The 25,802-nt window shown below is 35.4% G+C and overlaps 1 protein-coding gene across 8 annotated transcripts in view; it reads left to right on the top strand.

Annotated features, from left to right (window-relative positions):
• The window catches only part of CCDC171 (coiled-coil domain containing 171), a 273,454-nt gene that overhangs the window by 203,395 nt on the left and 44,257 nt on the right, over positions 1 to 25,802 (top strand). The window lies entirely within an intron of this gene.

Here is a 25,802-nt window from a genome sequence, read left to right as displayed (position 1 = left end):
ATGTAACTCTATATTTCAGACATAATTGTTTTTTTCTTTAAAGCCTAGAACTAGCCAATTAAATAATCCAGGCAAGTATTTTTTTTACCAAGGAAAAAAACGTATTTTACAGCTAAGTACAGTATTAAAAGAACATACTTTCCTGGCAGCAGAGGACAATAAGACGCTAGGCTTATCTCTTTATGCTAGTCTCAATTTGTACCTCTTATTGTTTTAAAATAAATCACTTTAGTTAAAGTTGTCAGGAGAGATATTTGACATTTTCAATGTTAATTTCAAAGTATATCCAACATTTCTTAAGTGGTAATTTAATTTCAGTAAATCTAGAAACTAGCTGTACTTTGCATTGAAGAGTATTTTATACTTCAGTGTTTAGTTTTAGTGAACATTGTAATATGTGCCAACTGTATTATTTCATTTATAAAACTCAAAGCACCAAATTGTAAAACCTCAAATAACTTTAAAATAAACTTAGTAAGGATATTTATTTTCAAAAACATACTCATTTTCAGATGGTGTAGCTAGCTTTCTATTCTAGTTTACTGTTATGTTATTGTGCTCATTTTTTTCCTTAGGGTTAAAAATATTTTTTAACTGGAAAAAACAAAATTTAGTATGTACTTTATTCTCCTTTTAATGCCCAATTTCTTTATTAGAAAAATATATCAACATTATGTGAACTATAGGGAGCTTGATATTTCAAAAGAGATTGTCCTTGTTCAATAGCACCTTAGATTTTTCAGTGTATTTAAGAGAAATATCTCTTAAAACTCAACCTATGTTTCACATTTTGAACTTTAAGATAAACTTTTTCATTCTTCAGTTTATGACCCTGTGAAATTTAATTTTGTACAAAATTAATATCAGTACAAGTGGGGCTATGTTAATTTTTCTACATGCTCCATACCCTAATTTAATTTGTTATTAGTACTCAAATTAATGCTTGACAAAGAAAAAATACTTGTTTTTTCATTAGCTTGTCCATCAGTTTATCTAATACATATGTAATTATAAAACTAAGCATAAAACATTTTTATTTTTAGTTATAGGCTAGAATATCTTACCATTATTTATTACAAGATTAAGATGTACATTTAAAATTTGATTATCACTATTTATGAATTCGTTGTAACCACGAGCCCAATATGATTTGAAATTTTTCTAGTGGTTGTAAAGTAATCCTTTACTTGGTTATCTTAATTCAGAATCTAACAGGGCTTAGTACTTGTCATAATTCACAAATAAAGACGTCACCCAGACTCGAGATTTTGATGATTTGGAAAGAGACTGATTCCTAGGAATGCCAGTTTTTGAGGCAAAGCATGAACTCTATAGTTCTGATGTCTGTGGATAGCAAGAAGGAAATGTATAGGCCTGTATTTTAAACTACTGTCTTTTCCAGATTCTAATAAAAATAGTTACGCAGGTTGCCATATACCTAAACACATGGGTGAGTTTTGCATTGACATGCTGTAATATGCATTGTAGTTTAGTAATATATGTTTTGGTTTAGTATTCCATGCAGAGGAGATCACGTGATTTGGGACATAATAAGTGTTTTACATACACACACGTACACATTTGGCAATATGCTGTGGAGTACTTTGAGAAGAAAGGCACTGTATTAATTGAAGATTTTATAATAATACTGTCACTTTAGTGAGCACTTACTAGGTACCAGATATCATACTTAGCTCTTTAAATATATGATCTCAGTTAATTCTCACAATAGGCCTGTCAAATAGATGGCATTATTTCCATTTTACAACTGAAAACCAAAAACTATTGCATGTAATTCTCCTCAGATCAACAGCAAGTAAATGGCAGGGCCCAGAGCCTGGGTTTAAGTCTAGGTGCATTTGACTGCAAAGCCTGAATTGGTAAAATCTGACAGTAAAAATCTAGACACCTATGTTAAATGGGAAGAGTGGAACCTTTGAAATCTATAGTGGAGTTTTTCCTTCCATTTACACAGTATTCATTATACATCTGTGTATTATAGGTCATAGTTTATGCTGTATTGTAGACAAATTTGCAGATAAAAATTTTTTTTTCCATTTGACAGGCTAATATTATAGAACTCTTTTCACCTCTTTTTGCAGTATATGAATATGTATATTTATACTAAATGTGGCTACGTATTTAGGAATTCAGTATTCATTTAGCTTTGTACTCTCTCTGTACTGATGAACTGGACTATTCAAAGCATGCAAGTCCTTTGATTATGATGAGGAGAGGACGACTACGCAGGATGTGGTAGAGTGGGTGAAATATTTGGCCAAGCTGCACAACTATCATTTAGAATAGAAGGAGCTGAGGTTCTCCTGGACAGCACTGCTTGTCTTTTCCAACGGAGCAAACTTTATTATAGGTAACATCCAGGACGGAAGGCAGGCCAATGAGCACAATTGAAAGGTGACGAGGACGAGTGGATTACTTTATCTCTCTTGACTCAGAAAAGTGCATGCTCAGTTTCCTTATCTGCAAAAACATGTAATGCTACCCATTTCTTGGGCTTGTGGTAAGTTTGATTGAGGCGATGCATGTGGAGAGCACAGTGCCTAGCACAAAGGAAGCAGACTATGCGTGGTGGCTGTCATCGTTAAGGGCATTATGTAAAGATGAAATAAGCAACAGTAGCTTGATTTTATTACCTTTATTTAGGAATAGTTCCTTGGGATCTTTATATCGTTCCACTTGGTTTCTTCACTCTTCCTTGATTCTTCACAAGCTTTAAGTAATTTTGATCAAGATCAAGTTTAGCTCCCTATTTACTTTTCCTTGTTACTTGATGTTCCAAGAGGCCATGTCTCCAGCGAAACTCCTTGTCTAAGCTTCTGTGGCAAATTTGGAACTATTATGCCTGGGCTTTTATCTCCCAAATAACAGCATATTAATCTACTACAATACTGGGAAAAAAACCCCACCTAGACTAGATAAGTTAGCGTTAGCTAAAAAGTCCAGTACAGTGTTGAATGCAGAGGACTTTATAAGAAAAAACGTTCTTGCCTGTACTTTTATTAGATAATACCTGTTACTCATTGTCTTGCACTTTGAATTGTGTTTTTTCAATAATTAGGACTTGTAATGCTTTTAATGTCTGGAAAATATTAGTAGACATCCAGTAAATGTTTGTTTATATCTCCATTCCCATTCAACAGTAAACAACACAGAACAATATCAATAGCTCACATTTATTGAGTGCTTATTCTGTACTAGTTACTGTGCTAAGAACCTTACATTTACTCTCTCATTTAATTCCTGCAACAGCCTTATGAGTAATATGCAGTCTGCTTTTATCCATTTTACAAAGGAAGAAGCTGAAATTTTTTGAGATAAAGTAAATTGCAAAAGTCCACTTATCTAGTGAATAAGGAAACTGGTTCATTCATCCTTTTAACCGTGCCTTCCTGCCTTTTGAAAACTGTGGCATAGTGTCTGTGTGCATGTGTGTATTTGTGTTTTTCATGGTGGCAGAGACAGAAAAAGAATAAAGATAAGGTCTATTGTAAAATACAATTTCGTTTGTGAGGAAATACTGGAGGGAATAGAAATCCAAAAGAGGTTAAATGGGATAGTTACTTAAACTGTGTATTTCGGCCTCTTCATCTGTAAGATGAAAATAATGAAAGTTTCTAACTCAGTGTTAGTGTGACGATTTAATGGGTTAATACATCTGAAGTGCTTAGAATAGTGACAGGTACGTTGTAAATACTCAGTGTTTATTAGCTCTCCACTAACATGGAAGCTTCATGAAGCCAGGAACCTGCCTTTGTTCACTGCTGCATTCAGAGCTCCGAACCCTGCCTAGCATAGAGGAGGCCCCCAGTATGCACGGGTGAACGAACACTGGATTTCAGACACTACAGGAAGCTGCTGTGCCTGGGTTGTGCGTGCCTTTAGAAGACTTGGTATCGTTGTTTTTTTTTTTTTTTTTTCTTCTAGACCCACTTCACTTAAAAGGAAAAGTCCCCCAAGCCATCCCATTAAAGTGTTTAAGGCTTAGTGCATAGTAACTATACCTCTGGAAATGCAGTGTGTTTTATAAATATATGTTTATAAACACTTCATTAGAAAGGCTTCATCATGAAACCATTTATTTATGAAGATTTTAAACAGCAGAGTCTTCGCCGTAAATACCGTAATCCTTTAACCACCCATGACCTCCCATGTCATTACAAAGTCCTTACTTGGTATGGTTGTTTGTTACGTATTATACCCACAGCTTTGGGGATACCATGGTTTCTTACATCTGTATTATTTTCCAGGCATAAAAATTTCTCCCAGCTATTTTGTTGTATTTATAAAGTCAAATCATAAAAAGCTTCTTGAGAAGAATTTTTTTTTAATGTAGAGAAGGAAGAAATAAATATCTGTACCTAATTCTAGTCATTTTAAGTAGAATTATAAACACTCATATACATATCATTTACATATAATTTTACATATAATATATGTATACAAACAATAATTGAATCACACTATTTTGTAAGCATTTTTTTTTAAACCTAAAAACAAATCATGGATGTCTTTCTTGTCAGTAAATACAGACTTACCTCAACATTTTTGATGATTGAGTTATGTTCCACAGCATGGATCTCCTGTAGTCTAATCAGTTTTCTATTGATGGGTGTTTACGTTGTGTCTAATTTGGGGGTTATCGTGAATAAGGTGACAGTGGGTATCCTCTTGTATGAACTTTCGCATTGCTGTCCAATTTTTTTCCTTAGACTGAATTAGTGGACTTGCATCTAAGGTTATGCTCTTTCTAAAGCTTTTGATACATATCCCCTAGTTGTCCCTGAACAGCTAAATGGCTTCTGTTGGCTCTTAATTTCCTTTTAAAAGTATTGGTCTTTATTTTCTGTTACTAAAAGAAAGTTTTATCTTCTTTTTATAATTTAGGTCTTACCTAATTTTTCAGGTGTCCATTCTCACTGGGTCCTTAATTTATAGAGTTGCAAGTGTTCAGTCTAACAGTCTCTATGGTGAAGCAAAGAGAATATATTTTGTGACAGCTGTTTGTCTCACAGATATTCTTTTTCATGTATTTATGGATCCATGACTGTGCTTTGAATATTTCAGATTATTGGAAATCTGACCTTTTTGGTAAGTTGGTCATTTTAGTAATAAGGTATCAAAAAGATTTCAGGGTTATCTAAAGTTGTTATCTATGAATGTGCAATTCTGTTTAGATTCTAAAATCAAAATATCTTTTAAACTAAAAAACATAAAATGATTATAGAATTTGGTTATGGAATCAAACAGAATGTTGAAATGCTACCTTCTTCAAAGGCTGGAAAGTACTTCCCAGGGAAGAGGTGTTTGTAGGGGAAAACAGCTGGAAAAATCATATAGTTTGTCTGAGAATAAATGCATTTTGATGGAAAAATACCACCCTTTGTTTCATCTAGCTGCTTGACAGCTGTAGCCTCTAGTTCCAAAGAATGTAAATTGTGCCAGGGAATCTGAATGCCCTAGATTTGAGGCCTAACTTGAGGATGAATGTAAGAATTAGTGCTTTTGTTTTTCACGTTGACACCAGGAAGAATAAATGGCAATTTCTAACATAATGTTGTCCGAGAAAATACTTTTATTATTTGCTAGTTAAAATTTTAGAATTCTACTGTGAAGATTGGATAATGCACAAGCAGACATTAAGTTTCTTCAAAACTTCCTGGTGTTGGAGCTGTGAGCGATGCTAAATGAAACAAAATATCACAAGAAGTAAGATGTTCATGTATACAGAAGGACTAGTTTCAAGGATGTGTTGCAAATTGGGATAACGGTGATTAAATAATCAAAGAAAAGCATGTAAACATTGGTTTTTAGTCATTGTGAGTTATGCATTGTTGTACTCAATTCGTATCTTCTCCTAAGATTTTAGGAGGTTTTAGTTTCCAGTGACCAGGATGACTTTGCCGGAGCCTCAGCCTTGCACGTCTGTCATTATTAGAGTCATTTAGGTATCATCACCTAAGTCCTCTCACACTCCCTTCCTTCTCCCTTCTCTTCCTGGGCCTATTTGATTTGGGCTTTTTTGTTTGTTTGTTTTTTTGGCAGAGGTGGTGGTGGTGGTGGTGGAGGTGGGCGGAGGATGCATCAATCAGAATTTTAGGACAGAATCTTGAGAGTAAAAATGTAAAATTATGGGGTTTTTTGGTTCAGATATTTTACCAGGTGATGTATGCTATATCATTCTTTTCTTAGTCTCCATATTTTATTTTAAAAGACTTACTGTTAAAAAAATGTTTTCCTTTGTATCCATTGTTAAACCATAGTCTTGAGCATTAAGTGATAGCTAAGATTTCTAAAAAGTATCTGTTAAGGCTAGGAGTTCTAAAAAGTGTTTTAATGTTAGGCAGACAAGACATTTTGCATCTTGCATCATGGGGTTTATTTCAAATTAGTGGCGGTCTGAAACAACAGTTTCTTGTTTGTTTTTCTTGTTGGGACTTTTGTCTCTCATTGCTTTTTGATAATGACAGGATGACATATTGGGGCACGGAAATACATCTGTATAAAGCTTCTGCTACACCAAATCTTATACGGAGGAATCTCATAAATCCTTACTTCTCAATGTAGCTGAAAATACTCACGAATTATTCCCTGTGGGAATGATTTGGTATCAGTGATCTAAACTGACATTAAGTAAAATCTGATAGGAATTCTTTAAAATAAAATCTTTCTCCCAGTTTTGTTTTTTATCATTCCTTCCTTTGTTTATTGCAAGGAAGAATAATTAGAAAGAAAATAAAATCATAGCAGAGTCAGTATCACAGAAGATTGACAAGATTAGGCGACTTTACCAAAAAGTATTAAGATTAGCCACACAGCAGATGAAATCCTTCCCCCTGTATACACAAGTTACACAGGTAGCAGGAGTTGTCATTATTTTATCCAGTTGTTGTCTTTTTCTCGTGAAAAACAACATTGTCTTTCTTGTGAAGGATGACTATGAATTGTCAACCGTGTGGCTCTAAAAGCACTGCTGCAGTTCTGTCCTAGAATCACTGTGAGCTTTCAGCCCTTACTCTTCTGGTGCATCAGCTTGTTGTCAGTAACGTGGTGACGATGGTACCTGCCCCAGTGTAACCTGGGGCAGTTGTGAGGATCACGTGACATGGATGAAAGACCTTTGAAAATTAAACAGCACTGATAGATAATTTTCCCATTGTTTTCCTATAAATATTTGGCTTATAAACATTCCTTGATCGGGTGTAAACTCACTTAGTTTTCAATCTCAGGTTGAGATTTTTTCCCTTCTAAAAGACAAGCAAGTAAATCAGATTATGGGGAAGTTGGCAACCATGAATTTGTGCAATTTTCTGTATGTCATGGAGTTTGCTGGAAACATCGTGTTGATCAGAATGGGAATTTGGAAGAGATGAAATAATTTCGTCCGTTGTGGAGAGAGGTAAGCAATGTAATATTGGAGGAAGCCTACGTGAAGAGTCAGAATACCTGGGTTGAGGTCCTGGCTCTGTAATTTAGCCACCTTGGCAGGCCGCTCGATAGCCCTGAGCTTCCTATTTCTTCATCTTTAAATGGAGGTGGTGAAGCCTGTCTTGCTTCCACTCACAGGGTTGTGGGGAGATCAGATGAGAAAAAAACATGTGAGGGTGCTTTTTATATTGTAAAATGCTGAATTAGTATAAGCTATGTTGGACTGAACTGCAGACAGATCTGGGTTTCAGGAAAGTGACCTACGTACATTAAATAGTGTTTCAGTGTTTTGACTCTTGGAGACTTTTGACTGATGACCTGCTCAATACAGGTTTCACTTTAGTAGCAACATGTGCAATAGAAAGAATAAAATGTTCCACAACTTTAGTGTTTCCTTACAATCTCAGTATAAAGCCATTGCTAACACTTTGGCAAATGCCTGCCTTATACATCTATTTAAATAATTATTCTACAAAGTAATTCAAGCATTACTGCTGTTTTCATATTTTCTTTGAACTCATTTTTTGGTATTTAAACCATTTAAATTTTTTTTTGGACTTCAAATTCCAACTCTGAAATAGTGACAGTACTTGCCTGTATGTGAGATGTTTGAGACATACTTAGTGAAAAATCAAAACACAAAACCGATAAAAGTACAGAGCTTTTTTTTTTTTTTTTTGGTTACAATTTTCAGTTCTAGGTAGCTCAAAGCAGAAAAGCTGCTGAATGATACGAACATAATTTCTTTGTCATTAACACTAAGAGGCAAAAACTAAATCCCAAGCTTGACCCTTCCTCTATCTTTTTTTTTTCATTTTTGAAGCCTATTTAAGTCTAACCCTATTTGATAATACCTTTTAGTGCTTATTATTGAGAGAATGAAGCCTGTGAGCACTTGAACTTTCAAGTGCTACAACAGAATTGCTATTCATTTTAGCTACTTGGACAAAAAAACAGTGTTTGATGGACTGCCTAGGTGAAGACCTGGGAAAGGAAGGGTTATCTACAAATTGAGTGAGTTTATTATGGCTTAGTGATTTGCTGATTGATTTCATTTGCTGTCAGTTAAGGCTCTCTTAATGTCAGTTTTCTTTGCATAATGCCTCGAAATAAAGACTGATGAAGTTCTTCAGATTGATGCCGCTTATATAAACTGACCCTGATTTGCCCTATTCTACATGACAATATAAGTGACAGCAGATAGAGGAAAATACAGCAATGAATATGCAACTTAAGGATTAAGGGAAATGCAGTAAATCATTCAGTCTAAAATAGGTACAAAAGTAATTTCTTGTAATAATTCCACAAATACCTTAAGTTTTATTAAACAGACTATTATTAGTCTCAAGAGTGTGTGTATGTATATGTGTAGAGAAAGACAGACAGAAAGAGTGTGTTGAATTGAAAAAGAGAACTAAAAGTGATCCTAAATCTTTTCAAATTACAGTAACTCTTTCTCTCTGCACTTAAACTTGGAGCTGTCAGAATCACTGTTTAAAAATTATTTTATTTGAGGTTGTGTAAGTGCTGTATATTAAAGTAACCAATGAAATGTAGGGTAATTTTGAAGGTTTAAATACTTTTCAGTTTCATAGCCTTCTAGTAAAAGTGGTAGTAGCTTTTTTGTTTTCTTTCAATGGCCAAAAGTCTCATAGTGCTGACAAAAAAAGAGGTGTAATTTTTGTGGAGAAAATTAACTTAAGGAAAACGTGAAATATTAATATCTTACTATCTGTTCTGAGTGAGGGGTAGTGCACCCACACCCAACCAGTAGATTTCTCTGTGGACTGTATGACTTTGCTTCCGTGTTGCAGAGCAATATTTTGTCCAGGGTGTATTTTATAATGTGCATTCATCAAAGTGAACCTGACTTGGTGTAATTTCTTTAGGATTAAAAGGGCAGCACAGAGAACTGAGCACTAAAGTGAAGAAAGCGCCTAGGTTCTATTCTGGTGGTCCATGGTTTAGCAAAGCAACATACCACAAGCCTAAATGATATCTGTAATGTATTTGAAAGAGGCACACTTTCTATATTTGTAAATAGGCTTTTAAAAGTTCTCAAACCTTAGATCTTTGGTCGAATGATTATTTGGTAGAATGATTTGCCTGCAAAATTTAAAATCTGAAAGAAGAAACTCCATGTTTATAATCTTTCTAAAATCGAGGAGGAAATCATGATTAAATTAAAATATGCAGTTTAACCTTTTATATTTATTAAGTATATCATGGGACAAAATAGAAAATTCTTTATGAGACACAGTCCAGGGACTTACACAAAGCCCTCAGCAGATAGCAATTATGGTCATTATTATTGAGATAATAAGAATGTGTGTGTGGGGGTTGAGGAACATTATGATTCTTCATCAAGTGAAAAGGGATTCTTTGAAAGTTTTGGATGTCTCATGTTATTACCGGGTTTTTTATAACGGCAAATTAAGAGGTTTAATGATTTCTCGTTAGCACTGAGTGGTAGGTAGCAACACAATGCTCCGAAAATGCGTAACTCGGAGGCAAAAACCTGACCTGAACTAATTTTGTGGCAAAACCTGACAACTGAAGCTCATCTTATATCCCCCTCAGTGTGATTTTCCAGTGTTTTGCTGTCGAATGTATTTGATTAGAGTGTTTTGCTCCAGATCCCCATGAGTGTTACTCAATATATGGTATATGTTGCATATTTCCAAAATCCAAAAAATCCTGTGCTCCAAAACACATCTGGTTCCAAGGTTTCAGATAGGGATTGTGGGAACTGTATCAGCATTCATAAAACATTTCCCTCAAAGCTAGCACATATTATTGCTTCAGTGCAAGACTTGTTTTTCTTATAGTCAGGCACATGAGATGGTATTCTTGAGTGAAATTTGAATTTAATATGTAGTATCTCTTGCTTTGTGTTTTGAGTCATAAAGGAATTGTGTGTAGTCTGTGCCCCCTGAAAACTCAAAGAGACTTTAACAATTGTGTTATACTCTAATCAGATATGGCTCTAATACGCTTTATTTTACGCAAGTCTAATACCTGTTTGTAGACTGAAGGTACATTTCCGTTCCATGTGAGTAGGAATCCCCTGAGACGTTCTTTCAGGGCCCCTCCCTTTTATATTCTGAAAGCAGAATGGATGGACTTTCTGGTCGCATAAACTAGTTTTCTTCTTTTGCATATCCTTCTAATTTGTTCCCACTGGATAAGGTAATGCAGACCCTTAAAGGGTGTGGAGAAGCCAGCTCTCCTAGTGTCCAGACAGGCTGTCAGTGAGGAGAGCAAGGTCACTGGGAGCCCAGGGGCCGGTCGTTCATGTCTCTGACTCCTGGCAGTCCACCAGAGGTTTAGGAACCAGGGTGGCCTGTACGTCAGCGTTTTTTACTTATTCTAGAGGGAAGGTGGAAATATCATTTGAGAGTATTTATTTCTTTATTGGATTGTTTATAGCTTTATTTATCTTTATTTTTTATTCCAATTTTATTGAGATATAATTGACATACAGCACTGTATAAGTTTAAAGTGTACAGCATAATTTGACTTAGATATAGTTTTGTGAAATGATGACCACAACAAGTTTAGTTAACATCCATCATCTTGTATACCAGAAAAGAAAAAGAAAAAAAATGTTTTTCTCATTGTGATGAGAGCTCTTTAGATTTGCTCTCTTGACAGCTTTCAAACATAGCACACAGCAGTGTAAACTGTAGCCGTCACGGTGTACATCACATCCCCAGGACTTATTTATCTTATAACTGGAAGTTTGTATCTTGTGACCACCCCACCTTCATTCAGTTCCCCCTCTCCTTGTTTCCCACCTCTGGTAACCACAAATTTGATCTCTTTTCTTCTGAGTTTTAGATCATACAGTGTTTGTGTTTCTCTGTCTGACTTATTTCACTTAGCATAATGCCCTCAAGGTCCCTGCGTGTTGTCACAAATGGCAGGAGTTTCTTTTTTTAGTGGCTGAATGTAAGGTGTAAATACAAATATACAAAGTATTAAGTATAAATATAAATATATATATGTATAGACTTCTCTATCCACTCATCTGCTGATCAACGTGTAGGTTGTTTCCATGTCTTCGCTGTTATAAATAATGCTGCTATGAACATGGGGGTGTAGCTATCTCTTTGACGTAGTGTTTTCATTTCCTTCAGATTATAGTCTCAGAAGTGGAATTGCTGGATCATTTTTCATTTTGGGGAGAACCTTTATACTGTTTTCCATAGTGGCTGTACCAATTTATAATCCCACTGACAGTGCACAGGTTTTCCTTGTCTCCACATCCTCACCGGCATTTGCTATCTTTTGTCTTTTTGATTTGATGACAGCCATTCTAACAAGTATGAGTTGATATCTCATTGTGGCTTTGATATGCACTTCCATGATAATTAGTGATGTTGAATACCGTTTCATGTACCTATTGCCCATTTGTCTATTTTTTTGGGGAAAATATTTATTCAGATCCTTTGCCTGTTTTTAATTGGATTATTTGTTTTTGTGCTATTGAGTTGTATGAGTTCTTTATATATTTTTGAGAGTGTTTAGAGACCAGTTCAAACCAGTACATTGGCTTTAAAACATACAGTGGTCAAGTCTCTTGATCCTATAGATTTGGGAATGGCTAACACCATTCAGTGATGTACTAAGCATCTGCCAAATTCAGGGCACTGTGCTATGCTCTGGGATGCAGAGGTGACGCAGAGCTCTTTTTTGGAGGGAGTATGAAATTTAAGATTGAAATGAGATGGAAAGCATGATTGCTGGAGGAGAGGCATTAAGACATAGTCTGCCCTTCAGAGAAGAATGAAGTTCGTTCTTGCTGGGAAGATTGAGAGAGGCTGACATTCGAGTGGGCCTTGACAGTTATGCAGTTAAAAGTCCCCTTTCATGTAAAATGTTACTATCAGGAAATATAGATGGAAAATATCTGGAGTGTGAGCCTGAGCCACTAGATAGCTCTACAGCAGCGACATACATGGGAGTGTCTCATCTGCAGACTGGCTTGAACTGAATGATTGGTAAGATTCTTTCCAGGTACTGAAGCTCTGTGGTATTGTGAATAAATTATGGTCTCTGCCAGATTTCATGGCAATCTTATTGTTTATTTCTTTATAATGTGCAAAAAGTAGATTCATTGATTTAGTTGAATATCAGAAACCAATTTTGTTCTTAAAACAATATAGTAACAGTATTTTTTGAGTGATATGGTTTAATATACTTAAATTAATTTTGTTATAGAATAGATATTTTAGGAGTTGCTGAAGTAGATGATAATCCTGATTGAAGCCTGTAGATTCCCCAACCAATGTGAAATGTATCAGAATTAGAATGGGATCATGGTAATACAAGAATTAGCTCTTAATAAAGTCATAAAATATTTTTCCTTCTCTCTTATTTGCTTTTCTTGTGTGTTGAAAATTGTTCTTACTGGATTTAATTAAACCACAAACAAGTGCATCGAATTCTTACAATTCCAACTGAATGACTTTTTAGCACCTGTGTACAAATTAATGTAAAGACACTAATTATGGATATCCTTTGCTGAGATTCATAATTAAAGCTAACAGTTTTCTGTGAAAAGAGGAAAGATAAGTGTTCAACATTGTGTGTATATGTGTGTGTACGTATTTACTCTTTAACGTTAGCTTAGATCAAGTGTGCTTTCTGAAAGTTGTTGGTTTTGAGATAATAGATTGGGCAGTTTTTCTTTGGCAGGTAACAGCTAGCTCTCAGCCCTGTAAGTAATTTATTTCTATAACTTTTCTCTTTGTCTTAACACCATTCCTTTAAGAAAATTTGCATACTGAACCCCCAAAAGATTAAAATTAGGATGTGTCTTTGTTATACTATCAAATTTGATGAAAGCAACTGGATCCTTGTAGGTTGATTGTGGAAAAGACAAATTGAGAGTGCTGGTTATCACTTTGGTCTGCAGAAAGTAGAAATCAGGAAGAAATTATTGGAATATAAAGTGCCCTTTGTTAAGCTCCAGGTATCTTTTGAAGGGGTTAGATAGGCACTCACAGTACAGTCCACATTATTACTGAGATTGAAGGTGTCACTAACTCTAAAATGAGGAACCACACCATACTGTATGTTAATTCAACAAGCTCAACAAGTAAGTATGCAACTCCTGCTCTGTATGCAGCTCTGTGCTTGACAGATGACTGCGATGGTTGTGCATTCAGAGAGGAGTTAAAAAGAACCTCAGATGTTAGTTCCTAACACAAAAGGAATGAAACAAGCACTAATATGGGAAACGTCAAGGGCCAGCATGTGTGCTGTGAGCCTCTGGGAAGTGTGAAGGTTAGGAAAGGGCCTGAATGTTTCACTAACCTTGTCTTATATCCTCCTCAAAAATTTTTTTTAAACAGGAAGAAGCCTGTCTTTTTTGAGGAGATAATCTACGATATTAGTGTTTTTATCCACTCAGTTTCAATATGAAATTTTAAAACGCATTACTTTCCCAACTTACACAATGTGAATCAAAACCTGCCTCCTCTCTTCATATACAGCTAAATGGCTTCCCTTTACCCCTAAAATCAGCTCCAACCTTCTCATCTTGACCTGGGAAGACCTGGGGCTCTTCCTGATTTGGGCCTGGTCTTTCTCCAACTTAGGTCTCCCAGGGCTCTCCACTTGATTCACTGCGTATATATCGATGTGTATAAAGCAATACTGGCCTTTTTGCTGTAACTTGAACACAGCAGACACAGCCCCATTCCTGAGGCCTTGTGCTTGCTGGTCCCTTTGCTTAGTGTACCTTACAGCAGATCTTCAGGAGGTTCAGGCCTTCTCTTTGTCCGTGTCTTTGCTTCATTGTCACCTCATGGAAGCCTTCTCTCATCACTCACTGAAATAGCCTCCCTTCCCCCTTCACACTTTCTGGCCCTGAGCCTGCTTCATAGCACACGACCTGATGTGTCTGTTATCTGCCTCTCAATAGAATGTAAGACTTGTGAGGGCAGAGCGTGGTCTTCTTTACCACTGTGTCTTCAGCACCTGGAACATAACAGGTGCTCAGTAATGTTGTTATATATGTTGATTAATGAAATGGAGTTTTCTCTCTTGTGAGCTTTTTAAGAAGTAGAACTATGTGCATATAAAAGAAAAGGGTAGGTAATCTGGAAGCAGATGGACCCCTAATTTCCTGTTGTGCTGCTTATTAGCAATGTGCCCTTAAGAAAGTTATTTAGGGACTCTGAACATCAGTGGTTTTGTATGTAAAATTGTGCTAAGTAATTCCTCTTTTGCAAGGACAGTGTGAAGATTAGAGATGATGCGTGCTGCAGAAAACATACCCTGCTCAGATTTTCATACAGTTTATTTAGTGTAGCTAGGAAATGCCCTTCTTTTGGGTGAGGAGTCTAAGTCACCCTGCAGAGGTGTAACACTAAAAGAATATTAGAGTGACTGTGATCTCCAGGGAATATACTCTTAGTTATCAAAAGTTCATATAAACATTTCTACATATCAGTGCCAGATGTTACAGTTTTGACACTTGGACAAAGCCAGACTGCCTGAATTTCACCTTCCACCATCACAATTAAATCAAAATACTTATTTTTACACTCATCTCATACTAAGTCTTATCTATATTGTCAGTGGAATCCAAAGCAAGCTGATAAATCTCCCCTGTAAAACTCCCAGTGATGTGAAGACATGGTAGGTGCTCAAGAAATGCTAACTATAACCGTGTATGTTTTTTCTGATGGAGAGCTAAAGTAATGAGGTTAAGTTTCCTCATGGTTTCTTATGACCCACAATGAATTGTGTTACCCACTAGCTATACTACTCTCACTTTGTCAGACCTTGTTTTGCAACACATTAATAAACCCAGTGCCAGTTCTATAATTTACCTATATGATGAATGTTTCATATATTACTTAAAATTTTTCAGTCCCTAAAGCAAGGGAATTTATTACTACTATGGATACTACTACTACTACTATTACTATTATTATAGTCTGTTATTATTATTATTATATTACAGATATATATTATTATATGTCCATGTACATATATGTTTCCAAGAGGAACTTTTTTTAGTCTCTGATTATTCTAATGATCCCTTTTCCATATTCTTATAGGAAGCCAAGATGTCATTTGTTATCCCTTTGGACTTTCTATACATTAATCTTTAGCATAGTAAGAGCAGGAATCACCATTAACTAGAGGCTGCATTTAGCCTCAAATTGGCCTTGATTCAATTCTGGTTGGAAATAACATACTTGAAAAAGAATTGATCTTGTTTTTGGCACATTTAAGTTGTATATGCCACGGTTGAGTGGAAGCCAGGAAAAAGTTTAGAGTCTAAACACGATACAAAGAAAACATCATTTAAAAAAATCTGATGCAAAAGTATTCTACAGCTTTGCTGAACGTGGTTTCCCATGAGGCTCCTTCTCATACCTGGAAAGCTACTATATTTACATCCTTTAGAGTGGTGCCAGTAAAAATTTTGAGTGATGGGATAAGTCAAGTCCAGAACCATTTCAAGTGGCAAAAAGAGGAAAATGAACGTTGATTCTCTTTTTCTTACATAACATATCCTGAACTATATACAGGATCACGTCAAGTCAATTCATGCTGTTTTGTCTTCAGTTGTGCTTGACTTCAGGAGGTTGTGCATTTGCAGTAAAGTTTTTTCTTCTGATAGGTTGACACATTTACTATTCTTCTTATTGCCACTGTTGTCACAAAAAAACACTTCAGTATTTATGTGCATATTGCATTAAGTATCTAGTTACACATGATTTTAACCATTCCCTGTACTAAATAAATGCAAGTACACAGTCTTAAGTGGACATCAGTGCCCAGACCAGTCTCTAAAGGAAACATAGTAATTCCAGTACATGTACACAAACCCCTGGGACATTTAGGGTCAAGCGTGGGTTCTCCAGGAATGGGAAAACATCCTACATGCAACAGCAGATCAGTGGGGAACCAGGTTTACCAAAATTCTAGTTTCTACATGAAGGAAAGGTCATTTTTATGCCAGGAAATTTTTCAGACATGGCAAGATAAAAACTAAAACTTTCCTCAATCTTAGTAGGAAAAAAGGAATTGAAATATAATTTCTTGCAATCCCATTCCTTCTGTACATATGTCTAGTGTGCCTAGATCTCATTCAGAATGAGAATTTGAGTCATGGGAGTTAACAACCCTGTGTGGATAGGAACTGGAATATCACTGTCTTGGTATTTTGCTTATAAGTCCTTTACTGATGCCATCAGATCCTTAAGTCAGGCTACTGAGAGATGCACAACACATTGTCATTTTTCATATATAAGTCAATTAAACACACTAGAAATTGTTTTCCAAATTTTCTCTCTTTTAAAAACATAATCTCCTATTGTGTGGAAAACAGAAAATTTGCTATAAGTTGTAATCTTAATTTAATTTTTTCTCATTAAAATAATCCCACAATCTTTCATGTTACATTTTCCTAGAGTCAAAAGATGCTTTGGGGGAAGTGTAGAAATTATATGACATTGGGATAGAATAGAGATTCACGAATTTGTTACAGATGATTATTGTACTTATTCTACAGAATGAATGAAGTCCCCAAGGAAATAACACCTGAAATTCATTTACTTGAAATAAATACTTATTTCCAATACATAAGCAAAAATTGGTAGCTCAGAGTCAATGTAGTATAATAATTATTAATGAGTTTGAGATCTTTGAAAATCTTGGTTAGCAAAATTCAAGAGGGCTTTGCTCTTGTACCTTTCTCAGTCAATAGCAGACAGAATATGAATTAAATTTACACTTCATTAAAATGAAGGTTGTGATAGACTATCTGCACAATTTGGTGAAACTTGGAAAGTCTAAATTAATTCTGCTGATTTAACTGAGAAACTTTGTGTGATAGATAGCCAAAAACAAATAAAACCAAAAAAAAAAAAAAAAACACTAAACCAGTCCAAAGCAAACCATGGGCTTTGGAAGTGGACAGACATGACTTTGAAACCTAGTTCCATTCTTCATTATCCAAGGACCTTGGATAATGTACTTAGCATCACTGAGCCTTAGGTTCTTATTCTATAAAATAGAGATAATATGAGTCTTACAGGGTTCTTGCCAGAATTGGAAAAGTATGCAAAGCTCATAATGTGGTGTCTGGCACATAGTAATTGTTGTTAGAACTGGGGTCCTGGTAAGCTTTGGAGAATGGAACTCTAGAGGAAGTGAGACCACCTTGGGCAAAGAATTGGTCAAGCCTAGGCTGTATTGACTCCCATACATTCTAGCTCATTTGGTGATTCTGGTGGTAGAGTGTGGGTTCATGTCCCTCCTTGGGCTTCTTCAGGGCAGATGTGGCATTGACTTTGAGTGGAGAGTTGGGCTGAGTGCACATGGCCCTCAGATTGCACTGATTAGCTGGTGCTGTGCCAGTCAGTGAGCAAATATAGATAGTTGTCTGACATCCTCTCAGGTGGAGTGTGATAAGCAAAATGCTAGGTTGTTTTATCCAAGTATATGCATAAATGGGTCTCTAGGAGGTATGAGTAGAAGACTGATTAGACTAGTCCAGGCCTTTGCCAGATAAATAGCTGCCATTTAAACTTTAAAAAAAGTTTTATTTCCCTTTGTTTATTTGTTTCTAAAATATATGTAGGTATGTATATGAATTTGTATATGACCCTCTTTTTAGTTAAATGTTAGCCTAATGCACACTTTTTATTTTGAAATAATTATGGATTCACAATAGTTACAAAAATAATACAGAAAAGTCCTCATGCACCCTTCACTCAGTCTCCCCCAATGTTACATCTTATGTAACTTTAGGACAATATCATAACCAGAAAATTGATATTTTATGTTTAGTTCTATGACATTTTATCATGTGTATATTTGTAGTCACCACCATGATCAAGATACAGTGCTGTTACATCACCCCAAAGATCACCCCAAAGATCTCCCTCAACTAACCACTTCCTAGACATTTCAACCCCTCCCTCAAAATCAGCTCTAACCCCTGTGGACCACTAAATGTTTTGTCTCTATAATCTTGCTATTTCACGAATGTTATATAGATGCAATCCTACAGAATGTGACCTTTTGAGATTGACTTTTTTTCACTCAACATGATGCCCTTGAGATCCATCCAAGTTGTTGCATCTGTGAATAGTTTGTTCCTTTATATTGCTGATTAGTATTCACAGTGTGGATGTTTCAAAATTTGTTTAGCCACTTATCCATTGAAGGACATTATTGTTATTTCTCGTGATTGACTATTACATTTGGAGCTATGAACAATCATGGACAGATTTTTGTGTGGACATAAGTTTTCATTTCTCTAGGATGAATGTTCAGACATGTAATTGCTAGTCCATAAGTAAGTGATTGCTTAGTTTTGTTTTGTGTGTGTGTGTGTGTGTGTGTGTGTGTTTTTAAGAAACTATCAAACTGTTTTCCAGAGTGGCTGTACCATTCTGCATTCTCATCGGATGTGAAAGATCCAGCTTCTCAGTTTCCTTGCTGGCTTTTGATATTGTCATGATTTTTTTTAGCCATTCCGATAGGTATGTAGTGACTTCTCACTGTGTTTTTTTTTTCATTTTCTAATGGCTAATGAGATGACCCCCAAGATCTTCCCCCGATGTACAAGCAATGTATAAATAACCCTCTCTCCTTGAGGGTGAGACCAGTAAATACGAGATTATCGTGGATTGACCTAATCAGACGAGCCCTTTAAGAGAAGGTGAGGTGTCAGAGATGTGCTTTTCTGCTGGCCTGGAAGAAAGAGCATGCTGAGAAAGGAGGAGTCCATTTGGCAGGAACCCAAGTGGGAGCTCTAGGAGCTGAGAGTCACCCTGGCTGACAGCCAGTAAAAAAATGGAGACCTCGTTATACAACCGGAAGGAACTAAATTCTGCCAACAACTTCAGTGAGCTTGGAAGAGGGCCCTGAGTCTCAGATGAGATCGCAGCTCCAGCTGACACCCTTATTTCAGCCTGGTGAGACCCTGAGCAGAGGATCCAGCTAACCCCTGCTCAACTAATAGAAACTGTAAGATACTAAGCCATTCAGTTTTTGGTGATCCATTATGCAACAAAAAAGATTTTGGCATCGAGAGTGTGGTGCTGCTTTTGTGCTCATGTAGATGAGTATTCTGATTACTGGAGCTCACATCTGGGTGTTAGGGAAAGAAAAGGGACATGCGTGCTGCCAGGCACAGTGGCTTGGTAGATTGTCTTCTGGACGTGGAGGCTGCCTGAGGGCCTGCTGTGCCTTTCTGGCTCTCGGCTGCCCACTTGCTGTTTTGGTTTCTGGGGACAAACCAAGCTGCTGCAGCCCTGCTTAGCACCAGTAGGGGGAGAGCTGTCCAGGTCCGCTGTTTCCAGTGCACTCCCCTGGGTTAGTCACCCGTGATGCAGAGGAGTGCTCTCCAGACTTGTTGATTGATTACTTTTATTTCTGAGCCAGTGTCCCCAGTATATATGTATGTATATTTATACCTTTATAAATCATGTACTTGTTACTGTTGAATAAGCTCTGTAACATAAAACAAAGAAAAATAGAAACTTCTAAAAGGTAAGATTTTTAAGAGATTTTTTAAAAGATTAAAAAGTTAGGATAAAAACTATTGAGACAGTAAAAAGATTAGTAATTGCCAGGGATTGGGGAGGAGGGAGGGGTGAATAGGCAGAGCACAGAGGGCTTTTAGGACAGTGAAACTGTTTTGTATACTTCAACAATGGGTATATGTCATTATACATTTGTCCACATCGACAGAATGTACAGAATGTACAACACCAGGAGTCAACCCAGTTGTAAGCTGTGGGTTTGAGGTGAGGAAGTGTCAGTGTGTGACAAATATGCCACTCTGGGTGGGATGTTGATAGTGAGGGAGGTTTTGGGTGTGTAGGGGCAAGGGGTACACAGGAACTTTCTGGGCTGTCTGCTCAGATTTTCTGTGAACCTAAAACTGCTCTAAAAATAAAGTCTATTAGAAGAATTAAATATAATAAAAAAATCTATATATGGAAGTCTCCAATATTTTTTCCATTTTAACTCACTTTGGAAACTGAATACATCCCAGTGGGTATGCAAGACAATAGCTGCTCCTTTTTTTTTCATAAAGTAAGAGAGAAAATTTTTATTCTTTGATATGGATTGGCACTGGTTTCTTCACTTGGTCCATTTTTTACATTAATGTTTCTACAAAGTATGTTAAGGGAAAGGAAGAAGGACTTTATAATGTGGTAAAGAATGCAGTAAGAATGGTATCCTCACTCATTTATTTAATTTCTTTTGTATGAACTTTTACGTATGCTGTATGATTAGGTCATTTGTGGATTAAATTATTTTATATAGTGTAATCTTTACAGTGGTTTACAATGAGATTAGAAGTAGTCTTTAAATTCTTCTATATAAGGTTTGCTGGAAAAACTGCTTCCAGGTACTCCTGAACTTGAGTGTGAATTATGCAATTTTATTTAACAAAAAGAGAGAGTTTCAAATCCATAGGTCTTTTTCTTTGATGACAGGTGGCAATCAGAAGCATTCTATCTAGATTATATATTTTTTCTTTTTAACCATTTTTATGGAAGTATAGTTAATTTTCAATGTTGTATTAGTTTCAGGTGTACAGCAAAATGATTCTCTATACATACATCCATATATGTATATATTCTTTTTCAGATTCTTTTCCATTATGGGTTATTATAAGATACTGAATATAGTTCCCTGTGCTATACAGGAGGTCCTTGTTGTTTATCTATTTTATATACAAATATATGTATGTGTTAATCCCAAACTCCTAATTTATCCCTTTCTATTCCTTAATAATTCCTCAGTATTCTTGCCAGCTGATAACATTGTTATCAGTCTGCCCTCTCTCCCTCTCTCTCACACAGACACACACAGACACACACACACACACACACACACATATATCCATGCATGCAATTCCCTGTAGTAAAGCAAGGAGGTAGCTGTCAGGCTGCCACTCTGTCCCTGTCCAGTCTTTCCTGTATAACTTTGTACTGGAATGTCATGGTGAATGATGCATTTAGGGAGGGCCAGAAGCCAGGCATTCAAACTGAAGAGTCCAATTCCAGATCTTAGACTGGCTCTTGGTTGGTAGACATAGTTGCTGTTTGAAGACTACTAGTAACAGATCTTTTAACCCTCATTCTCTGCCATATTCCTCCATTATAAAATATTGGATTGGAAGCAAGTCTACTAAATGAGCAACCTTACCAGAGTAAATTTTTGATACTGAAGAAAATAATTTATGTTTAATTTGAGGTGCCAAGGAATAAAATTTGATACTGAAAACTATGAGAATATTATGGTAAGACTTTCTTCCTTAAGAAAGACATCTTAAATTGTATCTTTTATTATCAATGGGATGTTTGTTGTTAGGAAGTAAATACTCATTAGTTTCCAAAATTCTTTATGTTTGAAAGAATTTTAATATATTCAATAGGTATAGAATATCTTATATTTAAAATTCTTATAATATGTCCAATAACACCCATCAGAAATATTGAATATTTTGTGAGTTTAAATAGTAATTTTCCTAATTTGATGGTATTGTCATCATTATAACTAACATTTACTTGAGTGTTACTATGTGTCATATAGTTAGGGTCTTTTCATGTATTAATACTCATTTTATCCCCACAAAATCTTAGTAAGGTAGGAATCATTACCCCCATTTTATGTGGATTTATTATATTTCACATGTTTGATATGTCTGGTATATCTATTTTATATGGTATACTCACTTTATATAGTGTATATAAATGAAGTATATCCATAACTGTATAATTTAAAGTAAAATGTCAGAGGTTTTTGCTTCCCAGTTACTTACTGAAAAATATAAATAAAAAATTTACTATTTTGTTTACATCTAGGTCTTATGACATTTTACACTAATTTCTCCTTCTCCTGACATCAGCTTCCCAAGGCACCCACTTTCCCTGAAGTCCAATTTTGAAGTCAGTAAAACTGCATAATATGTACATAAAAAATTATATGAATAATATTCTAGTCCTCAAGTGACAGTCACCTATTTGTATCTCAGAATTTTTTGTATTCTAAAACATTTATGCTTTTCCTTAAAATAGATAGGTTGTGGAATTTATATAAATTCCATCTTGTTATGTTGATTATAAACACTATAGATTATCTCTAAAACAAAAGGCAGTTTTTGTCCAGAAACTGTCTTTTGTTCTGTTTGTCATATAACTGGGTAAGCCCTTCTGAGATGAATGTCTCACTGCATGGTATACTCAAAATCCCAAGGGCCAAAGATGTCATAGGATAAATTCACAAATACTGGGCTTGGGAGAGGGTATAGCTCAAGTGGTAGAGTGCTTGCTTAGCATGCATGAGGTCCTGGGTTCAATCCCTAGTACCTCCTCTAAAAATAAACGTAGTTACCTCCCCCTACCAAAATAAAATAATTAAATAATAATTAATTAATAATTAATATAATAATAAAGTATAAAGCTATTTAAAATTTTTTTAAAAGCATAAAGCTATTTTAAAAAATTAAAAAAATAACAAATACTGGGCTTGCTGTACACAATATCATGCTGCTCTGTCATTGTTTCCTAATGTGAAAAAATATGATGTTTTAATATAGGAGTGAGGTATGTTGTCAAGGGCTGGACTTCAGGAGATTGATAGAGAGGCCATTAGATGCCACTCCCTCCTCCGCCCATGCCCTCACTTGATTCCAACTGTCATTTTCACTTCTTCTACCAAGTTGGTGCCTCTATTTTATTAAAGAGTTGGATATTTCACTGGCATCTTTTATTACATAGTTTGAATCACTTTTTAATACTGGAAGTTAACATTCTTTATTCTTCAAAAGAGCTATGGCTTCTTTGAATAGCTTTGCCATTTCACTGACACTACCTTTCAGTTCTGAAGGTTTTCATTTGAGAAGCGTGTAGTATATTTTACATACGCTTTACCATGAAACATGCTTTTTGTATTGATTGATGTACCTTTGCTGCTCTGAAAAAAAATATCCTATATAGTAAGTATTATACAAAATTTCTTTTGTCTCTCAAATGAAGTACTGCTTTAATGATTTTAAGCATTTCAGATTCTAAATCCTAAGCAAAAAGTAGATTATTCTTCTACTCTTTTTAGTGTTATAAAGGGTAATATGTGATTTCTCTTAATACTGCATTGGATATTAGAATTTAGTTATTAAAAGTAGGTCAAGGAAGGAGCCAAAATAATTGTGGCCTTTGTTCCATCCATCATATAAAAATGCAATTATTACTTCTCAAAAAGTATTTTATTTTTTTAAAGAGAGGTTTGAAGGGATATCATTTATATTGTTTACTCCTTGTAGGATATTATGTATGTGAGAATCCATGAAATGTGTTTCTCCAAATTTAGGAAACAGGATAACTTTTAAAATGTTGAACTTTTTTATCCTTAAATGTTAGAGGCCAATTCTATTATGACTTACATTGAAATAATTACTCAAGACCCTGCTATAGATAGAAGGGTATTTTCTTTTTTCTTTTTATTAAATAAGCATTTATGCAAGTTTTCATGCCTTTTACACACTTTAGGTCCTTATGTAACAAGAACACGTGTATGTGAACCACCAATCACAGATTCTCTCATTAAGATATTAGTGGACAATTTGAAAATAGAACAGTGGTAATACTGCAGTGAAATTCACTAGTTTACCATTTTTAGAGGGCTTTTTAAATATTAGATGCAGTGTGGTTGAAGGATTAAGAGAATAGCTTTGTATTAGATTTTTAACTTTTTGATCCTTACAATAGTTTTGGCAGTAAGCGAGAAAACGACCCTTTTCCCCATGTTGTGGAAGGAGGAGATGGGGGCTCAGAGAGATGACATGGCATTGCCCATAAAGCTAAGCAAGTGGCACAGTGAGAACCAGGAAAAAATACGACTTGTGACTCCTGGTCCACCTTGTCAATGGAGAAGATAAATGAATGTAAAAGTGGAGAGAGACTTGGCACAGGAAGAAACAGATATGATTTCATAGTTTGTGATTTTTATATACTTTCTATACTTTTGGATATACTTCATTTCTATATACTGCATAAAGTGAGTATACCATGTAAATATATACTTTTGAATATTTTGTGTTAGTACTAGCCATAGGCTTACCTTAAAATGACTCAAAGTCAGGTGCATTAGGACATGGGAGATGTTGCCAAACATGAGATCGTATCGTGCTTACTTAGTATTGGGTGATAGATTTCACTTTTGCGTACTCTGTCTTTTTATGCCTACAGCTACGCTTTTGCTTCTTTTTTTGACTTGAACAAAGTATGGTTAATAATTTGTTCATTACAGTGTTAAGGTTATATTTTCCCAAATATCTTCTGCCTTTCCTATAAGGTATTTTTTGCCAAGTTGAATATGCCTATTTAACTTGTGGTTTGTCATCTTTTCCGGTTTTTCATTCATTTGTTCATTCATTCACTCATTCATCCGTTCAGTTGGTCATTTGTTCAGTCAGTCTTTCACACCGTCCCTGAAGATACAGACATGCTTAGGCACAGTATCTGGCCCTCGTAGCTCTTTAGTGTAATAAAAATAAACGTGTAAACCAATACATGTCTGCTAATGTGATAAATGCAATAGCAGAAGTAAGCATGAGGGACCCAGAATAGAACTTAACACTGCTTTTGGGCTCAAAAGAGTCTTCTTGAAAGAGGTGGTTTCTGAGCTGGATTTTTGAGGGCAAATAAGAATTTGTTAGGCAAAAAGGTGTGGCTTTTCTTGCTTTTGACTACAAATGACTCACCTACTTCTGCTTCTCAGACAGTGTGTATGTTGTTTCTTTTTTGTTCATCAGATTCTTATTTCATATGCATTCAGAATTGCCCAAATATCTATTTTCTTAAAGCTTTCTCAAACCAGACTCTTCAGATTCAATATAACTTGGAAGTTCTCAGACTGTCTACCATTGTACTAATTTGTGGCTGTAGTTGGAACGTGTTTTTCTTGGAAATAATATAACATTATATTTAAATATGTCTTTGAAATGTTTGATTTTACTTTGCTATATTTGAAGTATTTGGAAAGACTTTTTGAAAAGGTATAATAGTATTTTTGGACTTAAAATTCACCACAGCTTGCTTTAGAAGAAAAAGCCTATAAAATATGATTAAACTGTAATTCAGAGGCCCAGCAATCACCCAAACATTATACTGTTTAGGAGAGAGAAAAAGTTACCAGCATTTCCTTGTGTTATTTATTTTATTATATCTAGTATAGTGCAAGGGCATTCCTCTGTTACATGAATGAAAGTAATTTTGCTTTTCTTACAATATAAGAATCACATTATTTACTGTTAAAAATCACAGGATTTTTCAGCTCCTTTTGTTTCAAACCATTTGTTTTTT

The sequence above is a fragment of the Vicugna pacos genome, chromosome 4, assembly GCF_048564905.1.
Source record: "Vicugna pacos chromosome 4, VicPac4, whole genome shotgun sequence".
Classification (NCBI taxonomy): Eukaryota; Metazoa; Chordata; class Mammalia; order Artiodactyla; family Camelidae; genus Vicugna; species Vicugna pacos.
This window is presented reverse-complemented; position numbering and strand designations above follow the sequence as displayed.